Source organism: Mustela nivalis (assembly GCF_964662115.1).
Source record: "Mustela nivalis genome assembly, chromosome: X".
NCBI classification, from domain to species: domain Eukaryota; kingdom Metazoa; phylum Chordata; class Mammalia; order Carnivora; family Mustelidae; genus Mustela; species Mustela nivalis.
In genome coordinates this window covers 98,845,888-98,872,579 of record NC_139040.1, presented here as the reverse complement: position 1 = coordinate 98,872,579, position 26,692 = coordinate 98,845,888, and the positions used below count along the sequence as shown (strand labels likewise).

General features: G+C 51.3%; 1 long non-coding RNA gene across 1 annotated transcript in view; it reads right to left on the bottom strand.

The window, feature by feature from the left end:
• The window catches only part of LOC309856537, a 71,059-nt gene extending 44,750 nt beyond the window's left edge, over nt 1-26,309 (bottom strand). Inside the window, exons 1-4 of the long non-coding RNA XR_014307262.1 lie at nt 25,688-26,309; nt 24,487-24,546; nt 298-436; nt 18-189 (exon numbers count right to left, since the gene is read on the bottom strand). This is a non-coding gene — a long non-coding RNA (uncharacterized lncRNA). The remainder of the gene's footprint in view (nt 1-17; nt 190-297; nt 437-24,486; nt 24,547-25,687) is intronic.
• Between the last annotated feature and the right edge of the window lie 383 nt (nt 26,310-26,692).

Here is a 26,692-nt window from a genome sequence, read left to right as displayed (position 1 = left end):
AACAAGGCCAAGCTTACGTGTAACCTTTAAGCTAGAGAAGGGTTTTGATCTGCGCAGGGTTTTCGTGCTGTTGACGTCGCAGACGGATTTCTTAATGGACATCCCGAGATGAATTCAGGGATGGAGCGCTGGGCTGGCTCTGTTCAGCAGAACATGAGACTCTTGATCTCAGGGTCGTGAGTTCAAGCCCTACATTGAGCACAGAGTTTACTTTAAAAGAAACTAACCCCCACCCCCCAAAAAAAGGAATTGAAAAATCAGGAATATCTGCCACCGAGGCAACCGATTAACTCTTACCAACCAAAACCAGCTTGTTTCTGGGGCGCCTGGCCGGCTCCGTGGGTTAAGCGGCTGACTCTTCATCTCAGCTCATGTTTCAGTTTCAGGGTTGTGAGTTCAAGCCCCACGATGGGCTCCATGCTGGGCATGGTGCCTACTTTAAAAAAGAAAAAAAAAAAAAAAAAAGGTTGTTTCTCAACCCGGGTCACACTGTCAGTATCTGGGGAAGGACAGTCCTTTATTGCACAGGGCTGTCCCACACGATATCCCTGCCCATTCACCCAGTATGGGCCCCTGATGTCGTGATCCTCAAAAACACTGTTTCCAAACCCCCCTAGGTGGTAGGCAGTGCAGCTCTGGGTTGGGAGCCCCTGATCCAGGTGCACGGGGCTATCAACGTGGGATTTTCAGTGGGCAATGAAGGCAACAGGGTTTGGGTCTTGCCTCTACAAGGTGAGCTGCAGGGTATCTTGCTCTGGTGCCCACCCCACTGAGACACCAAGCCCACCAGCCCGACCCCAGGGCAGTGGCCTCCACCCTTCTTGGCCCAGAGTGGGCTGCCACTTCCATCAGCGCTTGGGGAGTGGCTGCGGTATGCAAAGCTTTCATCTCTAGAACTTCAAAGAACAGCCTCGAAAAAAAGCCCAGGGCACAATTTTCCAGGATCCAGGAAACCAGATGAGTCACCTGTGCCTTCCTCAGCTGGAACCACATCTACCAGGCCCACACCTCACCTTGCCACCAACAACTAGCAGGCTTTCTTAAAGGTTCTATTACCAGAGCCAGGTTCCTGACTTGGTCAGGGAAGTCATTTCGAAGGATAGAAAGAGAAGAGATGGGCGCCTGGATGGCTCAGTGGGTTAAGCCTCTGCCTATGGCCCAGGTCACGATCCCAGGGTCCTGGGATGGAACCCCGCATCGGGCTCTCTGCTCAGCAGGAAGCCTGCTTCCCCCTCTCTCTCTGCCTGCCTCTCTGCCTACTTGTGATCTCTGTCTGTCAAATAAATAAATAAAATCTTTAAAAAAAAAAAAAGAAAGAAAGAGAAGATGACTGAATTTCAAGGGACTATTCTCCCTACTTTGTTGTCTATAGGACTTTATAGAGAAATGATTTATATCCAGTAAAATGCAGACATCTCAAGTGTGCAGCTTGACAAATTTTTACAAATGTACACACTCAGGACACCTAGGTGGCTCAGTCGGTTAAGTGTCTGCCTTCAGCTGAGGTCATGATCCCAGAGTCCTGGGATGGAGCCCAGAGTTGCGCTCCCTGCTCAATGAGAAATCTGCTTCTCCCTCTGCCTGCTCCCCACTTATGCTCTCTTGCTCTCCCTCTCTCTCAAATAAATAAATAAAATACTTTTTAAAATGTACACAGCCACATTCCTTATGGAGTCTTAAGATACATAAAAATGAAATTTTTAAAAAGATTTTATTTATTTATTTATCACAAGTAGGCAGAGAGGCAGGCAGGTGGGGGGGAGCAGGCTCCCCACTGAGCAGAGAGCCCGATACAGGGCTCGATCCCAGGACACTGAGATCATGACTTGAGCAGAAAGCAGAGGCTTTAACCCACTGAGCCACTCAGGCGCCCCATAAAAATGAAATTTTTTTTTTTTAAAGATTTTATTTATTTATTTGACAGAGATCACAAGTAGGCAGAGAGGCAGGCAGAGAGACAGGAGGAAGCAGGCTCCCTGCTGAGCAGAGAGCCCGATGTGGGGCTCGATCCCAGGACCCTGGGATCATGACCTGAGCCGAAAGCAGAGGCCTTAACCCACTGAGCCACCCAGGCGCCCCTAAAAATGAAATTTTAATTAAAACACACACACACAAGCTGGGATAGATGACACCAGATGTCGTCAAGGAGGTAGAGCTGTGTCTGATTGGAGTGGAAACTGGTACAACCACTTTGGAAAATGTTTTTTTAACAAAGTTGAACAGAAACCTACCAGATGACCTAAGCATTCCTCTCCCGGATGCCTCCCTGGGAAAGATGGAAATACAGGCACACAAACGTTCATGGCAGATTCATCCGTAAGAACCAAAAACTGGAAACAACCCAAATATCCACAAACGGATGAGTGGTTAAACAAATTGTGGTATATCCGCACGGTGGGGTACAACTCATCAGTAAAGGGAACAAATACGCAAGACGAATAAATCTGAAAATAATCACGCCGAGTAAAAGAAGCCAGAGAGTGCATACTGCATGTTTCCATTTATATTAAATTCTAGAAAATGCAAGCTAGTCTACAGTGACAGGAAGCAGATCAGCTGTTGCCTGGGGATGGGGAACAGGGAGAGGCAGGCAGGAGGGATCACAGGGGAGCACGGAGAAACCTTGGGGGGCAGTGGATATATTCATGATCTTGATTACAGGGATGGTTTCATGGGTGGACGCATATGTCAAAACCGATCAGATTGTATCATTTAAATACATGCAATTTATCGGATGTCAATTAGACCTTAAAAAAGCTGTGTTTTTTTTAAATGTGTGTTTCACTGTACAAAAATTATACTTCCTTATTTTAACGCTGGAATTCTCTACCAGTCTCCCCTCGGAACACAATCACATACAAGTAGAGGCCATGAGGTTCCACATATCCTCTCGTCTTTGGGATCAGGCAGGAGAAATCCTACTTCAGGCTCAAGGCTGTATGGCTTAAGCGTGGCTCTTCCTTGTACCTGGGGCTGAAGGGCACATCATAACCACACGATCCTTCCTGGGGTTAGCCAAGTACAAGGCACGCGTTTCTACCTTTTCCTCTCTCTGATCCTTCTGGTCCTCCTCCTTCTCGGGTGACTATTCACGGCTGGGGCACGGCAGGAACTCTACACCAGCAACCAAAATACTACACCGTGACAACTTCATCTCTTAATTACAGTAAACATTTACATAATGCGCGGGCCCAGCCAGTGCAGAAAGATTCGTTAATGCAGAAACATGCCCTTTAACCATCCCGTTTTATTACACAAACCCCCCAGGGACCTGAGCAGCCCACGATTTGCAAAAGATGATGCAGAAATTGGCTGAGATATTAAGCCCCTTTCCAGGTGCAATTAAAAGTGAGACAGAGAACCGCCTGCTCGCCCAGATAGATATTTTCTTCCTTCTGAATTCACACTGTAAGGATTCCGGGGACCTAGCTGCTGTCGGAATGCTAGCATTTGCCGGAGCCGGGGCTTTGCTTTTATTCTCTTCTTCCCCTTCGCCATTTCTGAATTGACAACCCGGCAGGTGTTGCTGGGAGGTCTAATATTTCCGCAGCCGTCCAAGCACAGGGGTTTATTCCAACATTATGAACATTCTGCTTGCTTCGAGCCTTTGATTCTTTCAAACAGACCCTCTCTGGAGAGACCAACTTTAATCACATTTCCTAGAGCCAAACCCAGCTGGCCTGGGGAGGGACAGCCCAGGCCAGGCTGAGAGCCGGTGAGGATGCACAGGGTAGCAGAGCCGGCTCCCTGCTAGCAAGAGGATTTAGGCCAGTGCACAAGGTGGGGGGCAGATTTGGGGAAAAGTCAAACTTGAGCTTCCTCCCAGCTCCCCCGACCTCCTCTCCATCCCCAGCCTCTTCCTGGTTGTGTGAACTTGGGAAAGTGACTCTGGCTCTCTCTGTAAAGCAAGGACAATGGTTCCTCCTTTGCCAGGATGTGGCAGGCTTCAGGGAGGGGACTCTGTACAGTGTCTCCAGCAAGATCAGGGCCACACACGCGAGGCTTGATGGCAGCTCAGATGTCCCGTTATTATTTTCCTACCACGGGTAGAATGATCGCCACACTCCTCAAACTTTAGGCAGCTGGAGGGATCTCTCGTGCCCAGTCTAGCGATGAAATGATACTCGAGTGCTCTTAAGCCATTTCTCCCTTAGTGACTGAAAAGAGGAGTTGTACATCAAATCAACCCACGAAAGCCACCTCCAGGGTTCCCACCCAGACTGGCAAGAAAGCACCTGGGCTGCGGCTGAGATTGGAAAGGGCAGCTCTGAGCAGTGTGCCATCCAGGGATGTACACAGCTACTGGGCGTGAGAGCAGCCAGCTGCGAGAGCATGGGGTAGACAGGCTGAGAACCAGGCTAGCCAGGAACCTAGAAGGAAGTTCAGAGTCCAGGAAGAGTGAGACCCCAAGGCCATCAAATTCATGTTGAATTTATTCATTTAGTCGTCATTACCACTCTACAAGACTAATAGTGTAAGGATCCCCATTTCACAGATGACTCAGCCGAGGCTCAGACAGGCTTATTAACTCACCCAAGTTCACAACGTCAGCAGGCGGCAGAATTGGAATTCGAATCCAGGGAGTGGGGCTGCGTGGCCCTCACGTCCCCGAGCAGGTAATACCCAGGGTGGGGCATTGCAGGAGGCAGAGACTCGGTGGGGCTCGGGCCAGGACTTGAAGGATCAGATCAGACAGGGCAGGTAGGGAGAGAGGGGAGAGAGGCCAAAGGGCTTTGCAGGTGGAGGGCAAGAACTCGCACCAAGACTTAAGGCTGAAATGAAGGCCACATGGCTGGCTGGGAAGGATGGGAAGAAAAGAGTTCTTGTCATTCAGTGGGGGATGGAAAAATAGGGTGTCAGGGATAATTTTGACTACAAATTATGGAAAACACCTCCACTCAACCTGGCGTTGGTCCTTGGCTTTAAAACTCTTTGACCACAGCCCACAGTGAGAAATACCCTTTCCATTCTGGCTCTGTGCACGCTCAGCTGTACCACCAGACAAAAGTTTCACAAAGCACTAGGGGTCGTGATGTGCCCTGATATCTTCGATTCTCCTCTTCCTTCATCTAACTCATTGTTTTGTTTTGTTTCTATTATTGGTCGTGACGCACCCAGTTGATTTCATGGCTCTCTGATCGGTTCAGATCTACAGCTGGGAAAATGCTGGCTTGAACACCAAGAGAACTGATGATACCACGTGAGGGACACTCATCACCTCAGCAACATCCACAAGGACCTGAGTGCCCCCATCTGCCCACTCAGCTGGCCTCATGTCAGCCTCACACTCAGGCCAGTTTCTCTGGAGGTCATAAGGTGCTTCTGGCCATCCTAGACAACACATTGTGGCAGACACAAGTCCAGAGGCAAAAACAGGCAGGCAAGGGGCACACGGGTGGCTTGTGGGTTAAGCAACTGACTCGTGATTTCAGCTGGGGCCATGATCTCAGGGTCCTGGGATCGAGTTCCGAGTTAGACTCCACACTCAGCAGGGAGTCTGCTTGTCTCCCTCACCCTCTGCCCCTCCCTATGCTCTCTCACGCTCTCTCTCTCTCAAATAAGTAAATAAATCTTTAAAAAGGAAAAAAAACCACACAGGCAAGACTCTGAGCATCTCCCTTAGGAATAAGTCAATATCAAGTCAGTATTTTTCAGAAGCCCCTAGGTCCCGCCCCCATCATGTCTCATTGGTTAGGACCAAGCCACAGGTCCGTTCCTGACCCAATCCCTAGCCAGATAAATAGATGGGCCACCCAGCAGGGTGACAGGCATCAGAGAGTGAGCCACCATGCCTTCCACATGCCCACAAGAGCAGGCCGTCATTAATGGATGCCAGCCAAGAACCACCAAATGGATCTCATGGGGTTTGCAGCAGAGGTGACGGGGTTCCATGTGGCCAAAGGACTGGGACCCAGAATGGCCACCCAGTGAGAATGGCTGTGGGAGTGGGGCACATGCTGTGGGAGTGGGGCACTCACTGCAAAGCAGGAGTTGGCAGTGACTCACTTCCCCCAGGGGCACCCCTACCAGTCCGAGGAGGCTGCCTGGAGGGCTAAGGACAGTACAGGTGAAGGGAGCACCGGGGCACCCGTCCCAGCCCTGCCTCTGGGGAAGATGTGGGGGATACCTGCTTGAGTGTGGGTCTGGGGACGTCTGAAGGGAGAAAGCCCCAGGGGCCAGGCCCGGAAAAGGGGCGGCAAGAAGCAAATTGAGTTTGAAGTGCAGCCAATCGGCAAGAAGGAACGTGGAAGATGTAGGACTCTAAAAGGAGGATCCCAGGGCCAGAAGTTCATGTGTGTTTCAGTTGTCTATTGCCAAGCAACCAACCACCCCCACACTTGGCGGCTTAAAATAAATAACAATCACTTTACTTGCTCACAATTTTACAATTTGAGCATCAGCTGAGCTGGAAGGCCCATTTCCTAAAGAGCCAGCAAGTCGACGCAGGCTGCCGTCTGCCAGCTCGGAAATTCATTCTCCCAGGTCTGGAGGCCACGAACCCCAAATCCAGGTGTTGGCAGGATTGGTTCCTTCTGGAAGCCCCAGAGGGAGAGTCTGTTCCAGGCCTTTCTCCTGGCTTCTGGGGCTTGGTGTTCCCCATCTTCCACTCTGCCACCCTGATCTCTGCTTCTGCTGTGACAAGCCATAGCTGTGTGCCTGTGTCCGTGTTGTTCCTCCTTGAAAGGACACCTGCCATTGGATTGAAGAGCCACCGACTCCGGACCTCACCTTAACTTGATGACATTAGCCACCAGCCTGGCTCCAACAAGGTCCCGTCCGCCCGCTGGCAGTGGGGGCTGGTACTCCAATGTGTCTTTGCAGACGTGGGGGGGTAGGGACGGCCCCACCTCCCTGCCCCCTGCGAGGGGAATGACAAGGAAGCTGCAGCTACTTTGAAGCCACCACGATCTGCAAGATGCTAACAGGAAGAGAAATGAGGGCAGAGGAGGGAAAGGCGGTTGTTCCTGCAGGCCACTGGGTGGGACAGAGTCCCCCAGGGGACCTCCCGCAGACAGTGTAGAACACGCCCCTGAACTTGCCCCCAGCCAGCAATAAGGCAGCTGTGCTATTTGTCGGCTGATTCCCTCCTTCCCTGCTTTGTCCTGCTCTACGCTGTCCCGGGCAACCCCCACCCGCCCCACCCCAACCCCCACCCCCGGCAGGCAGGAAGAGTGTGCTGCCAGAAAAATCTCGGGCAGAGTCATAGGTGTTTGCAGTGAGCAGCCTCCCAGAGCACGGACGCTGGGGCTACTGGCAGGTGGGTGGGACAGCGAAAGAGTCTGCTGCCAAGGGCAGGTCAAGGCAAGCCAGGAGAAGGAGCAGAGCTGCCCTGCCTGCGCAACCGCAACCTGATGGGTTAAGCCGCTGGGAAAAGGCTGAGGGGCACAGGGGTCGACATCCCTGAACCCCAGGGGCTGCTCCCGACGATTTGAATCAGACCAAGAGGAGCCAGTGAGGGAATATTATGGACTCCTCTTGGGTGAGCCGCTAGAGGCCAGGCTGAGGACAGATCTGCCACCAGGCCAAAGAGGGGCCTGGACTGTGTGGCCTCAGCCAGATCAGGGGCAAGCTCCAGGCTGAGCCATGGGGGAGCAGCTTATGGGCCCGGGCGCGGGAGGGAGGGGGCGACAGTGGGGAGAGGACCCTACCATTGCCATGCTTCATTCGGCTTTGCCCAGTCAAAACAGCAGCTCTGCTGACCCAGGCCTGTCAGGGGAGGCACGGGGGCGCCCACTGGGAGGGTAGAGGGGATGGGAAAGCAGGCCGAGTGGTTTCCCTCTCTGCTTTTCACCTTCCCTACCAGGCGCTCGTGGCCTGCGAAGCCGCCTGCAGAAAGCACAGCTATGAGTTTCTCATGAATGATTTTAAATGATTCTTGTTCTGTCCGTGGGGGGAAATCACGTATTGGAAATCCAGCAAAAGCGAAGCCAACTGAGGACTGCTCCGGAGGGCTGCTGAAGAGCAGACAGCGTGGCCACTGGCGTTCAAACAGCAAGGGGTCCTGGGAGAGAAACAGGTTCCCAGGGCCAAGGCCTGCACGAGCCCGAGGCAGTACCCTGAGAAAATCAGGCCACTGTGTGCCCGCTCCGCCCATCGCTCGTTTGGTTTGTTCGTTATGCAACGAATAATCACTAAGCCCTTGCAATATGTCACTTGCTGTTCTAAGGCCCTGGAAAACTGTTATGAACAAAACATTTTTTTTTTTTAAAAATCCCTGTAGCCATGGAGCTTACATTCTTGCAGGGAGAAAGGTAGAAAACAAATAAATAAGAAAAATATGCAGCGTGTTTTATGGTGGGAAGTGGGAAGGAGAAAAACAGGAAGGAAAGGGAATAGAGAACATTGATATGGGGTCGGGGATGCTGGGGGTGGGGAGTTGACAATTCAGCAAAGGCCTCCAGGAGGTGTGAGAGCACCTCAATGGACAATGGAGAAAGAGCAGGCCAGTGCAAAGGTCCTGAGGTGGGAATGGTCCAGTGTATTCTGGGAACTGCAAAAAGGCTAGTGTGGTTGAAGTGGAGGAGAGCGGCAGGTAAGAGGCCATGAGCTCACAGAAGTCAGGGCAGGGAAGGCACCAGATCAGACAGGGCCTTCCTGCCACCCTCAGCTTTCACTCAGGTGACATAGGAAGGCTCTGGAGAATTCTAAGCCAAAAGGGCCAGAAGCTGACTCGGTTTTTAGGGGACTCCTCTGGCTACTATTTTCAGAGCAAACGGTGGAGGGGTGAGGGTAGAAGTAGGGGTACACGGTGAAGACCAGTGGTCCTCCATAGCCGGATACTGAGAACCACAAACGTACCAGTAAATATTTTAGCAGGAAGTATTTTCACCTTCAGCAGCAGCATTTGGCAAAACCCCCCTTTTACGTTATAGCCACTTCAAAGATGAAGAAACAGAGAAGTTAAGTAACTTATTCAAATTGCCTAGGCAGTAAGCTCTTTGACCAGGAAAATTTCTGGTATAGGTTTCCCCATGAGCCCTAGCCATATTAAAACCAAATTTATTGCGATGCCTGAGTGGCTCAGTTGGTAAAACGTCTGCCTTCGGCTCAGGTCATGATCCCGGGGTGCCGGGATTGAGCCCTGCATTGGGCTCCCTCCTCAGCAGGGAGTCTGCTTCTCCCTCTCCTTCTGCCTCTCCCCCTGCTTGTGCTCTTTCTCTCTTGCACGGTGCACACACGCTCTCTCTCCAATAAATAAAATCTCCAAAAAAATTATCTAACACTCTATCTCCTGCTCCCTCCTTCCTCCGGGTAAAACCAAAAAAGCAGACAAAAAGCTCTGTTGTGCCTGCTAGTGTTTGGTTGATGCTTGATTCCCTCTGGGACTTCTTACGCTTCTGGTCTTTTCCTTGGAAGGAAAAGTGGCCTGAGTCTGGACTTGCGGAGTCAGATGGCCTGGCTCAGCCGAATCCAGGGCTCTGACACCCAGCCATGGGCAGGGTGGTTTCCAGAAGCACAAATCTGGGTTTACCTCCTCCTGCCGTAAGTTCTTTTCCCCTCCGTGACCCAGAGTGGCCAGACCTTGGCGTCTCCAGCCTTTGGGCATTGGTGGGCAGGGTCATGGCTGAAGTTGCTGGGCACCCAGGAGCCAACCCCTCCCAGGCTTTTGTTTTCACCAGCAGCCAAAGCTGCAAAAGGATTATATGGGATCAGCCGTTCCGAGAGCCTGTTTTGTATACCGCTGGAGGTACACAGACCCGTATTTTTTAATAATTATGGTTATGTATTTTGATGTGCTGGGGAAAAAAGAAATGGCACAATCAACCCATGACTTCATGAATATTATTGCTCAGGAGGAGGCTAAAGTATTTTGGCTGTTTTTTTTTTTTTAAGATGATTTAAATTAAAAATGTGATGTTACTAATAACATAAGAAGTACAGAATACAGCCAACTTTTGTGGAAGGGCTACAGAAGGCGGCTGCGGTAGGTTGTCTTGGGTCGGGGAGGAGAATAAAGGGACGGGCTTCCCCTCCCTGCTCCAGCAATCCAAAAGGGTTTTAAAAATATATATCCTTTTAATATAATGGAAGAACAGGCACACAGCAGAACGTTACTACATACAGACCATCAGAGAGGTTAAAATAAAAACCTCACACTCTCACCTCCCTGATATCACCGCCATTAACACCTAAGTGCACATCCGTCTTGGCTGCCTACAGCTGGGTAGCAAATGACCGAAACTTTGGCAGCTTAAAATCCCATCCATTTACTACCTGTCACCTCTGCAGGTCAGAAGTCCAGATGGACTTGGTTCTCTGCTCTGAGCCTCAAAAGACCAAAGTCCAGGTGTCAGCCAGGCTAGGTTTTTACTTGTAGGGTCTGGGGAAGAATCCACTCTCAAACTCGTCTGGGTTATTACCAGAAGTCAGGTCCTTGTGGCTGCAGGACTGAGGTCTTCCCAAGTTCCTTTCCGGCTGTCCTCTGGTTCTTGCACGTATTCAAGCCAGAAACAGCCCATCTAAACCCTTCTCCTGGGGCACCTGGGTTGCTCAGTGGGTTAAGGCCTCTGCCTTCAGCTCAGGTCATGATTCCAGGGTCCTGAGATCGAGCCCCACATCGGGCTCTCTGCTCAGCGGAGAAGGGGAAACCTGCCCCCCCCACCTACTTGTGACCTCTCTCTGTCAAATAAATAAATTAAAATAAAAAAAAAATTTTAAACCCTTCACCTGCTTCGGATCTCTCTGACTTCTCCTTCTGCCTGCCTCTTTTGCCACCAGGCAGAAAAAACGCTCCACTTTTAAAGGGCTCTTGTGATCAGGTGAGGGATAATTTCTCAACTTTAAGGCCAACAACTGTACCTTATCACAGGACGTGATCACAGGGGTGAAATCTCCCTGGCACAGGAGCTGAGATCAGGGTGTGGATACCACTTACCACACTATCTTTCTACATTTCTCTCTGCACATATATATTTTTAAAGACATATTTGTAAGGCACCTGGGTGGCTCAGGGGGTTCAGCACTCAGCTCTTGGTTTCATTGGCTCAGGTCATGACCTCAAGGTCCTGGGATAGAGCCCCTCTTTGGGCTCCCCGCTCACTGGGAGTCTGCTGGAGGTTCTCTCCCTCTTGCTCTCTCTCACTCTCCCTCTGGCCCTTTCCCTGCTCTCTCGCTTTATTTCAAGTAAATACATAAATCTTAAAAAATAAAAAGAGAAAAAAAAGGCATACTTGTATTCTAGATACAATAAGCAACCTGCTTTTTCCAGTCAAGGATCTCTACCTTTCCATTTCAGGAAATCTTCATCTCAACTAATACCCAGAACATACCTATAGCTCCTCAGCTCTGTGCATCAGTGTACCCACAAACGTTTTTGCAAACCAGTATCCAGTCGAGACCAGACTTCATCTGGTGATGTCACTTCAGTCTGCTTCTGTCTGGCAAGGTCCTTTTTTGAATGAACCTAACATATTGAAGGGCATAGGAGAGTCGTTCTGCATCATGTCCCACCTTCTAGAGCTATCCGGTGGCTTCATTGTGACGCCATTTAGCTCGTTTTCCTATCCCCTGTATCTGCTCTCAGTTGGAGGTCAGACACTGGTGTGGCGGCAAATGTTTAACACCTGGGGCGTTGGCCCATTTCCATGGTGTAAATGCTTCCCCCGTGGCTGCTTTTAAGCTACCAACGTGACACCCCAAATTTTGAGTTAGAAGGAGATGCGCACCATCTGCCAGCTCAAACCAGTTCCGGCAGCCACTGCTTGAGGGATGGGCTAAGGTTTTGGGAGGGGAAGGGGGGCGGCGGAAGGCTGTCTAGAGAAAGACTTGAAGAGCTTTCCCACCCCTATCCCCCAAGACTGTGGAAGAGACAGGACGATGTGCTCCAGGGCCCCTCTTACCTCTAAGGGGAATGTCAGGGGTGGGGTGGGGGCGCCAGGAGGGGGTTTTGGTGAAGTGGATCTCGCAAGCTGTGGAGCGTGGCCAAGAAGCAAGCATGGCAGCTAACCCCCCCCCCCCATCACTCTGGCTCCTTGGGTGAGCTGCTCTCCCCGATGGCTGCAGACCCCCCGCAGGACTGAGCCCCAGCTGTCCACAGTGCTGAGTTCCCAGATAACCATGGCTTTATTGGTTTTCTTTCCTCCCCTTCCCGGGCTCATCTCTGCACCCCTCTCCTGGGACTTCCTGAGACCACCTCTTCCATAAAGGGCTGGCCCTCCAAGCTGTGTGTCGGGGGCCCGCTTCCCAGACCCGAGCCGAGACCAGAGGAGGCAGCGAAATGGAATTGGCAGAAGGCTATTTCGAGGCTTTATGTTTTTTACAAAGGCACGTACTCATTTATTATTAATGCAATTAAAAATCAATTTTAAATAATAAATTTTTAAGAGGAAAAACTATAGCTAGAAGCCACGGAAGATTCTCGGAGAGAGGCCACAGCCTCGCTCCCTATCCGCTCGCCCTGACAGAGAACGCCACTGTCCCCCTGACCCTCATACCTCTCCCCGCACACCCCAGGATACGACCACAGCAGGTGATCATTTTCAGAGGAGCTAACATTTGTCGAGCAGCTACTCTGCAGAGTGCTTTGCCCAGATGATCTGTTTTACATACTCAGAGCACATGTATTTTTCTCCCCCCCCAAACTCCCTTTACTATAATCATGAAAGAACAAAAAAGGTATAAACCCACAATAAGGAAGGGGGGCGGGCAGGGTGTCGCCAGATGAGGGATTTCAACACCCTTCTGGGAGACAGAGAGCAGAAGGAAGGGTGGTGACAGGTGACACAGAGCAGAAAGAACCGCGGCTGGAATCCTCCCAGGCGGAGAAGCACAAAGAAGAGACTCCGGGCTGAGACTGCGCACCCCCTGCCCCCACCCAGGGCAGGAATGGGAACTGGGGCTGGAAACAGGATTGACTGAGGGTCTGCAAGCAGACCGGCTGCCCACCTCACCCCTCCCCCGCCCCGGCACCAACACCACCATCCCCACCTCGGGGAGTAAGAGAGCCGTGAGCCATGAGTCTTGGTTTCTTCAAGTTGACACTGGAGTTCATGCCAAAGCGGGAGAGACCCTCTTCTGAAGAAATGGAACATGCTGTCTGAGGAGAACTGGAGCGGCTTGTGGGCACATAACTGGGCTTGGGAGAAAGCCCCCCACGACCCATCATGTGGGAGACCTCAGTGCCCCCAAAGGCTCACCTAAATGGAGTCCACCAACCACCAATCCCCACCCATGCAAGGCAACGCTTCTGGTCCATGTTCTTCCTGCTGTCCAGGAAGAGACACCATCCCCAGCTGTTCATCTAAAGAAAGCCTTAACATCGAAGAGAAAGAAAAGAACAACAGGGAGATTGATCCTGGTGGAAACCGATGATTTGGTAAACTGGAGAATTTACAGGATGAGCAAGGCGGGGGAAGGCAGGGGGCGGGGAGGAGGAGGAGAAGGGAAATCTTTACACTCAGATGTTAGAAGCCATGGCATCCACAAAACAAGACAGAGCCACTAACCATGAGAGAAAATAAGGACCCGTAGAAATTTGAAATACGGGGACAGAGTGAAAGAAATCAATTGACAGCCTGAAAGAAAAAAAAAAAAAGATCAAGAAATTCTTCCAGATCCCAGAGCACAATGAAAGAGACAGAAACCGTGAGAGAGAAGATAAGAGACGTACAGAATCATCCGAGAGGTGCCACATGTCAGGTCTAGCAGGATCTTCAGAAAGAAAGACTAGCGAAGACGAAGGGAGAGAGCCTGCGGACTATCCCAAGCAACCTTGTGGCTTAGGACAGTGCTGGAAGGGGCAGCCTCTGCGAGGATGGGTGTGACCATGGACTTCTGCACTTGGTAAACTAGACTGTTTTTATGTTTTGTGTATTCTGTGTCAATGTCCCTTTGGATCCCCCCTCCCTTAGTGCTAAGAGGTCTCAAGAGATGCCAAGCTTGGGACCCAAGGGGAGCCCAAGGTCAGAGCTGTTCACTCCTTATCCCGCTAAGAGACTGTCTTTCCAGAACTAGACCCTAGAAGCCCTGTTTTGTTTGGAAAAGGAGGGGAGTTTTCCCTTACAGCTTCTCTTGGGGGGGGGGGGGCGGTCAGCTTGTCTGACATGTCTTATATCCAGAGGCAGCAATTATAAAAGACTTCCCAGCAGATGTTTCTAATACCAAATAGGCTGCCTGGCAAAGGAGTGAGCCCTCTGTCACTGGGGTATTCAAGCAGAATCCAGACAAACATCTGTTGGGAAAACTAGAAAAGCAACTGGAACCCTAGAACAGGTAAATTCATAGAGATATAAAATAGAATAAAAGTTACGGCCAGGAGGTGCACCTAGGTGGCTCAGTTGGTTGAGCATCTGCCTTCAGCTCAGATTGTGACCTCAGGGTCCTAGGATTGAGCCCCACATCCCTCTCTCTCTCTGCCTGCCTCTCTGCCTACTTGTGATCACTGTCTCTCTGTCAAATAAATAAGTAAAATCTTTTAAAAAATAGTTAAAATGGCAAATGTTATGTTATATGTACTTCACCACAATTTATAAAATTTAAAAAAGGGAAATGGAACCCACATACACTGCTGGTGGGGATATAGATGGTACAACCACTGTGGAAAAGAGTCTAGCAGTTTCTCACTAAAGTTAAACATACAGTTACCATATGACCCAACAATCCTGCTCCTAGGTATACACCCAACAGAAATGAAAACACACGCTAGGTATATGCCCGAGAGAAATGAAAACTTACGTCCACAAATGTTCAGAGCAGCACTATTCGCCACAGTCAAAAGGTGGAAACAACCCAAAGGTCCACCAAAAGATGAGCGGAGAGACCAAATGTGGTGAATCCACATAGTGGAGTGTTATGCGGGCACAGGGATAGACCCTGGAAACATTGTGCTGAGTGAAGGGAGCCAGTCACAAAAGACATACGCTGCCGGCTTTTGTGTCTACGAAATCTCCAGAACAGGCAAACCTTTAGCAACAGAAAGTAGATGAGTGGTTGCCTGGGACCGGAGAGTGGTTGGAGGGAGATGAGGAGTGACTGCTAATGGATATGAGGTTTCTTTCGGGCATGATAAAAAGTGATGATGGTCGCACTCCTGTGCGAATGTACTAAAAATCACTGAATTGTACAGTTTAAATGGGGGGATTGTATGGTATGTGAATTATATCTCAATAAAGCTGTTGTTTCGTTACCTTTTTTTTTTTTTTTTTTTTTTTGAAGAGGAATAGAGGCAGGGCGTCTGGGTGGCTCAGTGGGTTAAGCGCTCAACTCTTGGTTTCAGCTCAGATCATGATCTCAGTGTCATGGGATCGAGCCCTGTGTCGGGCTCCAGGCTCCATGTGAATCCTGCTTGAGAGTCTGTCCCTCTCCCTTTCCCTCGATCCCTCCTTTTCTTAAATAAATAAATAAATAAATCTTTAAAAAAAAAAAAAAAGAGGACTAGAGGCTTCCCACCAAGATGAGAACTGGGGCTGGATGACCTCTTTCCGTCCCAAGGCTGGGTGATTTCTATTCCAAGGATGGATGCCCCTCAAGGTTCGGCCCCAGGAGAGCTTTCTCTCATCCCGGTGCCTGTTAGTGGCTGAGTCAGAAGCTTTGAGCAGCCCCGAGCTGGCACCCCCAGCATCACACTGTCATTCTGGCCCCCTGGGCTGGTGTGTTTTTCCAGGGCATAAACGTATTTTATGGAGAAATAAAATGCACAATAATAAAAAGGGGGAGGGGAGTGTTTCCACAGGCTCACATTTTATCCAAAGGGGCCGTGATTTGGCATCCTTGGCTCGAATATGAAATTATTACCCAGGAATTGACTCTCGGTGTCTCCGATGCTCCCTGGGATGATTGCTTCTATAACTTATGGAGACAGCTGAGCGTTTGTATTCAAGTGATCACATAAATTAATATCCATATGTGGAAATGCTGGGCTGGGAGCACACCCGGTTTAAGAATGCTTGCCTTGTAATGATCCTTGCACCTGAAGGAAAAGGCCCATCCCGGGCTCCCAGGGAAGGTCTGGTTCAGAAGGGTTTGACGTGAGAGACGGCATGCAAAATATTTCCCCTTCAAAGTGGTGCAGAACTGTGTGCTGTGTTCAGCCGTGATGTCATCCGAGGGAATGAAGGGAACAGCTTTTTTGGAAGAAAAAAAAAAAGTAAAAATAAATAAATCCAAAAGCATGTGCCTTAAAATGTAATGTTTTGCTCTTCGGGGATAGGTTTAGCCCAAAGTTCTAATTATACGTGTGGCAGTAAAGGCCTCCCAGGCTTCGTGCTTGCCAAACGCTTTGATTTTGCTACGTGACAGGAGACAAAATTATTCCTTCCTCCGTAAGAGATTGCCAACATCATGCCAATGGAGAGACGGGGGTGGCGGCGGCAGCTCCCGCTGGAATTAACGATGGGCTTCTTGAGGGCAGAGCAGGGGATCGGGGAGTTGAGGACCCAGACCCTGCCCTCGAACCATGGACCACGGACCACGTAGGTGAGGCCACAAGCCATAACCTGGGCAAGGCTGCCCCCGCGGGGGGACCTACAGAGTCATGGGGGCGCAGTCCACCCGCACAGCTTGGGGGACCCAGAAAGCTTCGCTGAGTGAAAATACAGGAGAACAGAGGCATGCAAGACTATTTGCACCTCCAGCCCCTCACTCCTTCATTCAGTGAGTTCCTGGAGCTCTCGTCGTGTTGGCAAAGCCCCAAACCTGAGGTGAAGGGGGGTCAGCCCACAGCGCCCTCTCACGTGGTACACCTCTAATTCCATTTCATTCATTCTGGAGCTTTTCAACACTGCGTAGATTTATAACCTTTTCAGGAGGTGAATGACAATCGTGCACTCCATGGGAAAGGACAGATAGGGACAGCCCCCTGCAGATCCAGTCACTCCCGCCATCCCCAGCCTTCTACTGGTCCCTTGTCCAGGGAGCGGCCCCCAGCCTCACCCAGGGCCTGCTGAATTTAAAAATGAAGTGTTTGAAGGCTTCTTTTCTATATCAAGAGGTGGGGGCACCTGGGGGGCTCAGTCGGTTAAGGTCTGATTTCTGCTTGGGTCATGGTCTCAGGGTCCTGGGATCGAGTCCCGATGCGGGCTCCCTGCTCAATGGGGAGACTGTTTGTCCCTCTGTTCCTACCCCCACTCATGTTCTCTCTGTCTCTTTCTCAAATAAAGAAATACTTTTTTTTTTTTTTTTTTTTTTTTTTAAAGATCTGAACAGGGGCACCTTGGTACGTCAGTGGTTAAGCATCTGCCTTGGGCTCAGATCATGATCCTGGGGTCCTGGGATCCAACTCCGCACTGGGCTCCCTGAACCGCAAGGAACCTACTTCTCCCTCTCCTTCTGCCCCTGCCCCTGCTTGTGCTCTCTCTTATGCATGCTCTCTCTCTCTCTCAAGTAAATAAAATCTTTTAAAAAGGGAGGGGGTGCTGAACAAACATGGGATAGTATAACACCTTCATTCCTACACACACACACACACCCCTTGGTTCTCCCATATCCACCCCACTCTGCTCACAAAGTCTCATTCATTCTGCCTTTACAAGCAGAACAGTAGACTTGCAAGAAACTCCAAGAAAGATGCTTCTAAGGACCTGACGGCACGCACGGACACATCCCTCAGCAGCAGCAATGTTCTGATAAACATTTAACAATGGGCTCCGGGGGAGGAGAAAGCCTGTCGGTAGTGTTTGCCCATTTCTGTGGTGTAAATACTCCCACCGGGGCCCGATTTCAAGCTCTCGACTTGACATCGCCGACTGCAGAGTTGAGAGATGTGTATAATTGGTTCTCCTCCGCTGGTGAGTCCCGACTCCATCGACCTTTGGGAGCAAGCCTGGAATGAGTTGACTGGGGAAGCAAAGGAGGGTGTGGGGGTGTCGTCATCAGCTGTTAGAGGGCCAAGTCTCTCCCTTGCACTGCACGGACTCTGAGATGCGGGAACACATTGGCTCCCCTCCAGACTCTGTTCCCAGGAGAAGCAGTAAGAAGAATCTAGAAACATTCCAGGAAAACCTCAGCCGTTCCCCCCTCATGCCAAGAAGATCCCTGGCTTTTCTCTCTCTCTCTTCTGGCTTTTGAAGGACTCAAAACACCAGACACCTGCGAGAAAACTCTCCCCACTCCAGAAGCTTCACTGTCATTTCTTTCCAAAGGTTCTGCCTTCCCCTAGTCTAATATTTCATACTAAGGAAATGGCAATCAAGATTATTCCCCACTAAGATGAACAGCGGAATGACCAAGAAATCACGGAGTGCGGCAACTGACTGGCCATGTCTGCCACAGATTGCACGTCCTCATCTGGACCTGGCTGAGCCCGGCTTCCACCCGAGACTGTATTTACTTCAGAGCCATGTGCTGTGTTACTGGGAGCATAGCACACGCAAACCATGAATGAGGCATGGGTTCTGATCCCAGCTCCCAGCTCCTCCCGACTAAGGGGCCCATGTGAGCTCTGACCAAGTTTGGCTTCCTCCCAGATCTGCTCGGACCGTCCCACACAGGCCAGTCCTGCCCCTCTGACTCCAGAGCCTTTGGAGCCAGACCCCCCCAGTCTCTGCATCTGTGCCGTGTCATTGCTCAGCAAATGCTCCCTCCTCCCTCCTCCACTCCAGCCCCCGCCCCCCACTCCAGCCCCCACCCCCCGCAGGGGCAGAGTAGACTCCCCAGTCTTGCTAATGCTGGCTTCAGTCAATGGAATAGAAGTCAACAGGGTATAGAGAGAGGTCTTAAATGCGCTTCCTTGTTCTGGCCTGGACTCCAGACCCCCAGCCGCGGCCAGGAGGACAAGCCTCCGGCTCGCAGTTGGTGCTTCAACAGGGGACTCTGGGATGAGAGATGGGGCATTGGTGATGCAGCTGGGGGTGGCAACAGTTATTACGTCCGTTCCAGGCTAGGTCTACATGTAGAGCCTCGATCAACTTGTAAATACAGAACACTTGGCTTTGCACCACCACGGTGGTGGAGACGTCCTTGCAAACCAGCTTGCAAGCACCAGCAGGTAAAGAGTTACGGAGGACACCTCTGCCCACCTATGACACCACACACACACACACACACACACACACACACACACCCCTTCCTGAAGTAGCAGCGGCGTCTGGTTTGTTCTTTTGGTCTGGCGAGTCATTTGCTAAGCGCCTGCTGTATACCACATACTGGATGGCGGGTACCTGAAAGCCATCTTCGAGAAGGCAACAGAGACACTTGGGAAGGCAGGTACATAAAAGGCATAACATGCGAAAGTCTAAGTGAATGACGCAGAGCCAGAGGGCAGGGAAGTCAAGAGAGAAGACACCCTCACTTTTAAGATTCCAGGGAGAAAGAAGCAGTGGGAATGCGGGAAGGTCTCCCAGAAAAGGAAGAAACGGAGATTAATCTGAAAGGAAGACCTGGTCTCTGATGCCAGCTGCAGCCTGTCATTCCAGGCAGGCGACAATGAGTTCAAGTGTGCCCGTGGAGGGTGTGAGGGACACTGCACAGATCAGACCAGCCCGGGGTTGGGGTGGGGGTGGGCGTGTAAACTGAGTCAGCTCATGGTCAAAAAACTCAGTATTCTCACTCCATCTGATAGGAAAGATCACTCAGAGCTACAATAATCAAGACAGTGTCATACTGAAGGAGGGGCCGGAGGACGGATCCACAGCGGTGAATGCAGAACCCCTAAAATAAACCCACACTTTTACCGTGTGATACTCTTCCTTAATCTTTTTTTCTTAAAGATTTTATTTATTTATCTGAGAGAGAAAGCATGAGAGGGGAGAAGGTCAGAGGGAGAAGCAGACTCCCCATGGAGCTGGGAACCCGATGTGGGACTCGATCCTGGAACTCCAGGATCATGACCTGAGCTGAAGGTAGTCGCTTAACCAGCTGAGCCACCCAGGCTCCCACTCTTCCTTATTCTTATGTCAATGTCCTTGTCATTTCCTACAAAGTCCAACGGACCCTCTTACAGATATACGGGAGAAATATACACCTATTTTCTTCCAGTTCTGTGCTTGCTGTTGTTGATGTATTTCTGCTTTGAGTTTTTTTTGTTTGTTTGTTTGTTTGTTTGTTGTTGGGTTTTTTTTAAAGATATTGCTTGTTTATTTATTTATAGAGAGAGAGCATGAGTGTGAGCCTGAGACCATGAGTGTGAGTGGGGGGAGGGGCAGAGGGAGAGGGAAAGATAACCTCAACCAGACTCCCCACAGAGCACAGAGTCGGATACAGAGCTCAATCTCATAAACCCAAGATCATGACCTTAGCTGAAATCAAGAGTCAGACCCTTAGCCGACTGAGACATCGAGGTGCCCCCTCTGCATGTTTGTATAGTTAAGTCTAACTCACCCAGAATTGGGGAGGGGGGGCAGGGGAGGATAGGGTCTGGTAGAGGATGCAAATACAAATCCAAGTTAGTCCTCTATACCAATAAGTTGTACTCGTGGCATTTGTTAAAGAATTAGACCTTTCTGTGCTACTTGGTGATTTTGGTTTGTCAGGGATTTGGTTATCACAGCATTTTATATCTCTTCTAGAATCACTCTTATTCAGTGGATCAGTGCTCTGTTTTAGGCCAATGACATCAGATCTTAGTTATCACAAAATATATCCACCCCTTGATATCTGTAGGGAATAAAGAAAAAGGGACACAGGGCTCTATTTTGTGGGTAAGAAGAACCATCAGCAATTTTCAAGCCTAACAAGGCAGACGTCCTAGATTTGAGGTTAATCAGAGGGTGGTGTGTGAAATGTAGAAGGAGAGGTCCTTCGGGAAGTCAGGAGACTGGGTGGCAAGTGTTGGATGATAAGGCCTCAACACAGGAAGAGACAAGGGGGAAAGACAAAATCTACTAAAGCATGGTACTCACAAATATTCATGCTACACGTGAGGAAAGCAAGGCCCAGAGAGGTGAAGTCATTCATGCAGGACCACACTGTGAGTCAGAGCAGAGCTGGAACAGAGCCCAGGCGTATCAAGTTAAGAATGCTACAAGCAACAGAAATCCTGGGGTGCCTGGATGACTCAGTCCCTACAGCGTGCAACTCTTGATCTCAGGGTTGTGAGTTCAAGTTATACAATGGGTGTGGAGCCTACATTAAAAAAAGAAAGAAAGAAAGAAATCCCACGAACAGTGGCTTGAGTAAGGGGTTGATTTTTCTCCTCTATGAGAAGTCCAGAGAAACACACAGACCAGGGCTAGGTTATCTACTTCAGTTAACACAGACCTCTATTTTCCTGCACTGCTGTCCACTGTTTGTGGGGCTCATCCTCATGATCCCAGGATGGCTGCTGCACCTCCAGGCACAGCCTCTGTATTCCAGCAGGGAAACAAACAAACAAACAAACAAAAAAAGACAAGGAATAAAGGTCTTCTCAGTTCCAGGTTTTACCTATTTGGGAAGAGTAACCCTTCCCAGAGACTGCTGCTTAACTCTCATTGGTCAGAACTGAATCATATGGCCATCAAGGGAGCCTAGCAATTTGAGAATTTCACTATCTAGCCTCCATGGTAGAGAATGAGAAAGCAGAAGGGAGTTGGAATGGGTGTGAGTGAGACTAGCTAGGGTATTTGCCTGATACCAAGTCTCTTATCTCCTGTTCCAGGCCTCTTGGTATTTTACACTGAAGACAGGGCTGGCCCGTGCTGCGGGGGAGAGGGGGTTAGGGATGGTGGGTAAGGGGGCCACAGTAGTTTATCTAGGCCAGAGCCAGGGAAGATGGCCACCCCTTTCTCAGATATTGATAAGGTTTCAAGAAAGACTTGAGGCCCTAGAAGCTGCTCAAAAGAAGGGAGACAAAGTATCGATGTCTGGTGGACAAGGCGAAAGAAGGGATATAATTCACACAACAAACTAACAATTACCAGGCACTTACAACTATGTGCTAGGCACTGTCTCCAGACCCCGGCCTGGGAAGTGTCTTTAAAGCAGAATATAGAAGATCAGATTAAAGGAATGGATGGGAGTCAAGAAAATGTCCTTGGAATGAGGGCAAGAAAACAAAACAGAAAACCAAACGAAAGGAAGTTAATCTTGGGAGGACAGCTTAGGAGGGGTTTGAGAGTAAAGCATGAAATCCTAAACAGTCCCGGCCAGAAAGAAAAGCAAACATTCCCCCTCCACACCAACCATGATGAAGATGCCCCAGCATACTAAGTTTACTTCTGGATCAGTCCTTGGAAACATCTAGAGGCCAGAGAAAGAAAACTCAAATGATAACAAAGCTCAATGAGCCAAGCACGGTGGAAGGAGTGATCTGGGTTCCCATCCTGGCTCTCTACCACCTGGATTTAACTTCTGGGAACCTGTCTGGGGGTAGTGACCTCCAGGCTTCCCCACGGTGGCAGGTAAATCAAGTGACAGAAAACCCAGGTCAAAGTGATCTCAGGAAAAAAAAAAAAAAAAAAAAGGAATTTATTGTCACGTAAAACTGAAATTTCCGAGGGCAGGGCCACTTCAGGTTCAGTGGGATCCAGGGGCTCAAACAATGCTGTGTCTGTCACCTGGCTCTTCTTTGCCTTTACTGGTTCCATTCTCAGGCAGCCAGCCAGCCCAGGCTTAGAGCCTATCTTTTCAGTAACCCCAGTAGAAAGTGTGATTCTCTTTTCCACTAGAAACAGCAAGTTCTGAACGGTCTCTCTGGATCACACTCAGGTCACCTACCAACCTCTGAACTGATCAGTGTGGCCAGAGTGGGGTGAGGGGACAGGTTCAAATGCCCCATTCATCCCACTTCTGCAGCCAGGAGAGGATGTCAGACCTGCAAGCTAAAATCAGAAAGGAATGGTTTCCCCAAACACAGTGTGGGTTCTGGATCTAGAAGGGGAACCAAATGTTGGACAGGCAAAGCTAAAACTGTCTACCACAGTGGTTCTGGGGAGCTGCCAAAGAACCCATAAACACCAAAACCTCCCAATCAACCAAAAACTGCCTTCTTATATCCAGTCTTGAGGGTTAGAATCCCAGTTCACTTTCAGCCTTGTCAAACAAATTGTCAGAAAGTCTGAGCTGAAGAGGACCTTTGAAATCATCTCTCCTCACACCAGGGCACAGAGAGGGGAAAAGGCCTGCCTAAGCCTGTAGGGCTAGATCAGCCCCAGAACAGACTAGAAAGACCTACAAAAATTCAGCCAAGCATTCTTTCACTTCCGCCCGCAGCTGCTCTGGGAATGGCGCATAAAGGACTAAGCAAAAGCCTGGAGAATGTCACCAGAAATGGGAACAGGTCTGGCCAGCCTACTGTGATAGCTCAGTGAGGAATTTCTTTAGGAGGAAAACAAATCCTCTTGGGAGTGAAGGAGGCTAGGCTGCAGAAAGAGCCGGGATGTCTGAGGCCCTCAGGCCCAGATCACACGTGCAGGGTGTGGCCAAAGAGGGGGGAGGTGGTGGCACGGCACTTTTCTAAGACAGGCTGATTCGAGCCGTGGAGGCCAGGTCCAGGGCCGAGGGACCCCTTTGGGACATCACATTACAGACTGCAATGGCAAAAAGTTGGCCGAAGGAACTACAAGAAAGCACACACCTTCTTTCTTTTTGGTTTAAGGTAAGCTCTCGGCCCAAGATGGGGCTCAAACCCACGACCTCGAGATCCAGAGTCCCATGCTCTACCAACTGAGCCAGCCAGGCGCCCCAACACACCTTCTTTCTGATACCAACAGCCAGGTGTCTCAACAGCATTGCCTCCAAAGGCCTACCACTCTATCCGGTTCCCCACAATGTGATCCATTTCCCCCGGCTCCCCAAGAAGGTCAGGCATTCTCTCCACGTTTTCACCCAAAGGAAAAATCTGGGCCCCCAACCTGGCTTCCCTTTGATCTTTCCCTTCCCTGCCAATGTCCAGGCCTGGCAGTACCATTGTTCAGAAACTGGGGGACATACTTGGTAAGTTTACCCTGATAACACAGCCGTGTCAGGAAGGAAAGTTTTCCAAGGGATATGTCGTAATGCCCTTTATCATGGGCTGCCTTTTTCTCTCCTTGTCTTTTCTTTTAGGGAGAAGAACTCAAGTGGGAACACCAAATGGCTTCAGACCCTAAGGACTCTGAAAGGATTATCATGATTACTTAAGCAAGGCTTCTCTGGAACTCCCAGCCAAGTGGGAGACAGAGGCAACTTCTCAAGTTATATACCCTTTCAGCCTTTGGTTAGATAAGTATGGGGCCTGAGCAAACAGACAAACTGTGAACATTTCTTCCATTAACTCTTTCAAGGTCAAGAAAACACACGCTGGAGGCCTTTCTATATCTCACGGGGCCCTGGTACTCCAGAATTTACCAAGACGAGCCTTCATTCCTTAAATAAAAGTTCATGAACCAACCCTTTTTCCACCTGCTTCGACTCCTCTCGGGTCCCCCCAAATAGTCAGGCCATCTCTTATTTCCAGGTAAAAAGCACCCCACTTCTTTGTGGGGTGAGGGATGATTTAGCAGGGAGTTCTGTGTTCGGTCACAGGAGCACCCCACTTCACCTTGCCCCCTTCTCGGCTGCTGCAGGGCTAGGCAGAGGCTAGCCGCCCCAGAGGCCTCACATGGAAAGCTTGGTCTGGGGTGCGACTGTGCACAGCCTCCCACCACTCCTCACCTGAGTCTGAGGAACACTTGAGAGGTGCCTTCAAGCCACACAGCTCATCAGGAGCTTTTGCTAGAAAAAAAAGAAAAATGCTGGAGACAAACGTCCCAGTAAGGGTGGTGGCTGACCTTTGCCCAGGCAATGATGTCACAGAGCGAGGCGCCCCAATGTCAGAGCATAAAAGGAGGGATTCTCTGCTTTCAATTTCCCCTCGAATTTGCAGAAAAGAAAAAGAAAACCAGAAAATCAAGAGGGAGCCCTAGCTGTGTAAACCTGAGGGTTCAGAGTCCTGAGTCCAGGCCTGCCCGTGGCTGGGGGGGAACCCTAGCTGCTTCGCAGGATGGAGTTTATGCAACGCATAGGAAGAGAAATTGATATATATATATTATATATATGTGTGTGTTTTTCAGTTCTGGTAACCCCCATGCTGCAGGAGTGCACCAGGACAGGAAGGAGCTGTAAGTGTCCCAGAAACTGGCAATCCCTGTGGGCCTTGCCAGTTCCCCACCTGGGAAAGTGGCGGGGGCGGACACAGAAGGGGGCAAGTGGGGGTCCCACGGGGTGTGGACAGAGTTTGATGAACCCCTGTTTAGGCTTCCTGGAAATGAGCCCATCCAAAGCCAGCCCAAGGCAGGGGCCTCCCCAGACCACGATGCACTGAGGCCTCCTTTCTCCCCTGCCAGAGCCACGAGGGGCCTTGAGTTCCACCGCCCAGGAAGGGGCCCCCAGAACCCTCCCCACCCCCCGCGCCATTTCCAGGCCTGTGGGCCAGGGGGGTCAATGTCGTTCAAGTAATTTCTCTGCGAACACAAGATGGCAGCCTTAAATAAATGCAACCCTGCGCAGCTTTTAATCTTACACATCATTAAATTCCTAATTTACACATTATGTTTTCGTGGGCCAACCCATAACTCATTAGTGTTGAACTCACGAGGTATAAAGACCAACGCACGACGGGCGCCGGGGCGCCGTCACCTGCCTGGGTTAACAGTTCCTGCCGCGGGGGCAGGGAGGAACGCGCTAGAGGGCCGCCAGGGCGCCCACGGGGCCGAAGCTGGGGCGCGGGCGATCCTTGGGTGCCAGGCCCCGCGCTGCAGGCCGCCGAGGCGGCACCGGGGCCGGCTCCCTCCCTCCTCTCCTGAGTCTCTTGAGCGCGCGCCCGCGCGCGCGCGCACACACACACACACACACACACACACACACACACGCTTACACTCGCACTCGCATACTCGCACACCCGGGTGGCCGCGCGGGTCTCCAAGCGGCGCAGGCCTCCTTGGCAGACATCTTCCTGTGGGAGGATTTCAAACGAGCCGTGAAAGCCAGAAACTACACGGGTTACAAACTCCGGAATCCCTGGCCGGCCCGGGCCCCCTTCCCACCTCCGACGCTGCCCCTCGCCTTGGCGCGGGGCCAGGAAGCCGCCAAAGGGCAAAGCGCGCCCGCCGACGGCGCGGGGAGATCCGGGGGTGGGAGGGGTGCAGGGGCTGCCCGATGTCCGATGTCCCTCCCGACCCGGGGACCGACGGCCCAGTGCCGCGCAGCCCAGCTTGGCCTCGCCCCGCTGGGGTGGCCCAGGAAGACCCGAAGCCTGGGATGGGTGGAGGGCTGGCCGCCGCTCTCCAGGGAAAGACGTCACCGGGGCGCCGCTGGCCGCCCCAGGCCCCGGCCCAGGAGCTCCACGAGGCGGAGGGAGGCTGGGGCCTGGAAGGGCCTGTGGGCCAAGGGAAGCGGCCTGGGCCGCAGTGCAGAAGCCGGCTGTTCCCGCGGCGAGGGCTGGGAGCCACCTCGCCCCGCGCGGAGTCGGCCAGGCCTTCGAGGTGCTCCGCGCCCTCCCAGCCGAGAGCCAGCTCCGCGCGGCGGCGGAGTGGGAGGGAGGAGGCCGGGCGCGCGCCCCGCCCTCGCCGCCCGCGGTCACAGGGGCAATTACACTCCTCGCTGCAGACGGTTACCAGTTCGCCCGCGCATCTCTCTCCCCCGCTCCTCTCCCCTCTCCTCCCCTCCCCTTCTCCGCGGAACTGCTGGCTCCATCTTAGCCCGCGCGCCTGGGAAGCCCGGCCGTGGCCAGCTGCCTCTGGGGACATCCCGAGGCTTCTCCCGCGCGACGCGCCCCCCCGGGGGGCCCGGGCAAGCCCTCCACACCCCGCAACGCGTCCCACGAGCGCCGCAGTCCCGGAAGCGGCTGTTGCGGTCCGGAAAGGGCGACAGGAGCCTTCTC